This window comes from Phaethon lepturus, unplaced genomic scaffold (assembly GCF_000687285.1).
Source record: "Phaethon lepturus isolate BGI_N335 unplaced genomic scaffold, ASM68728v1 scaffold40969, whole genome shotgun sequence".
NCBI classification, from domain to species: Eukaryota; Metazoa; Chordata; class Aves; order Phaethontiformes; family Phaethontidae; genus Phaethon; species Phaethon lepturus.
The window spans coordinates 1436-2661 of record NW_010564836.1 but is presented as its reverse complement, the minus strand read 5'-3'; the positions used below and the strand labels follow the sequence as shown (position 1 = coordinate 2661).

General features: G+C 62.9%; 1 pseudogene across 1 annotated transcript in view; it reads left to right on the top strand.

Moving 5' to 3' along the window:
* The first annotated feature begins 44 nt into the window (after positions 1 to 44).
* LOC104626943 overlaps positions 45 to 1226 on the top strand; it is a 2578-nt pseudogene continuing 1396 nt past the window's right edge. The window contains exons 1-3 of the transcript XR_738091.1: positions 45 to 181; positions 267 to 377; positions 1044 to 1128. The product of XR_738091.1 is annotated as an actin, gamma-enteric smooth muscle-like (transcript). The remainder of the gene's footprint in view (positions 182 to 266; positions 378 to 1043; positions 1129 to 1226) is intronic.

Below are 1226 nucleotides of genomic sequence, written 5' to 3'. Positions count from 1 at the left end.
GCTTTAATCACTGACATGAGGCTAACGAGGCCGTCTCTCTCACCGGCGTTAGGGTGTCATGGTAGGCATGGGGCAGAAAGACAGCTACGTGGGCGACGAGGCGCAGAGCAAGAGGGGTATCCTCACGCTCAAGTACCCCATCGAGCACGGCATCATCACCAACTGGGATGACATGGAGAAGGTGAGACACGCCCCAGGATGGGGAGTGGGTGCCGGCCCCAGCTTCGCTTTGGGGTAAGACCCCGATTCTCCTCTGCCCGCCTCAGATCTGGCACCACTCCTTCTACAACGAGCTGCGCGTGGCCCCTGAGGAGCACCCGACCCTGCTCACCGAGGCACCCCTCAACCCCAAGGCCAACAGGGAGAAGATGACCCAGGTAAGGTGCTGCGGGACCCCCGGGGATGGGGATGGACCCTCTGAAACCGCGGGAAGGGCTGGGGGATCTGGGGGTTCAGCGTGCCAGGAGGGGCTGGCGTGGGGTGGAGGAGCGGGCGGCGGGGTGAAGCTTGGTGCTTTAACACGGGCAGAGCTCTCGGCCGTGTGGTCGCACGCTCGCACGGACCCACGGGTTTCTCTGCAGTGCGTGGACCCGCGGGGTTTTCCACGCAATGCGCTGACCCACGTGTTTTTCAGTGCAACGCAGTGATCCGTGCGTTGTCCCGTGCCATGTGTTGACGCACACGTCCGTGCAACGCAACGATCCGCCTATTCTTGCGTGCAATGCAACCCGCTCGCACGGCCCCACGGGTTTCTCTGCAGTGCGTGGACCCGCGGGGTTTTCCACGCAATGCGCTGACCCACGTGTTTTTCAGTGCAACGCAGTGATCCGTGCGTTGTCCCGTGCCATGTGTTGACGCACACGTCCGTGCAACGCAACGATCCGCCTATTCTTGCGTGCAATGCAATGACGCGCGTGTTTTTGCGTGCAATGCACTGATCCTGTCCCTCCGGGAAGGCAGAGTCCCTGTGGGTTGGGGTGGGATGCCACTGGGGACTCCCGTGCTCCCCCCTAACCCGCTGCCCCTCTCGCCCTCCCTCCTAGATCATGTTTGAAACCTTTAACGTCCCCGCCATGTACGTCGCCATCCAAGCTGTCCTCTCCCTCTACGCCTCTGGCCGCACGACCGGTGAGTAGGATGCACGGCATCCACCACCCGGGGACCATCCATGATGGCCAAGCTGGCTTCAAGCCCCCCCCCCACCCTCCCCCCCTTCCCCGGCATTG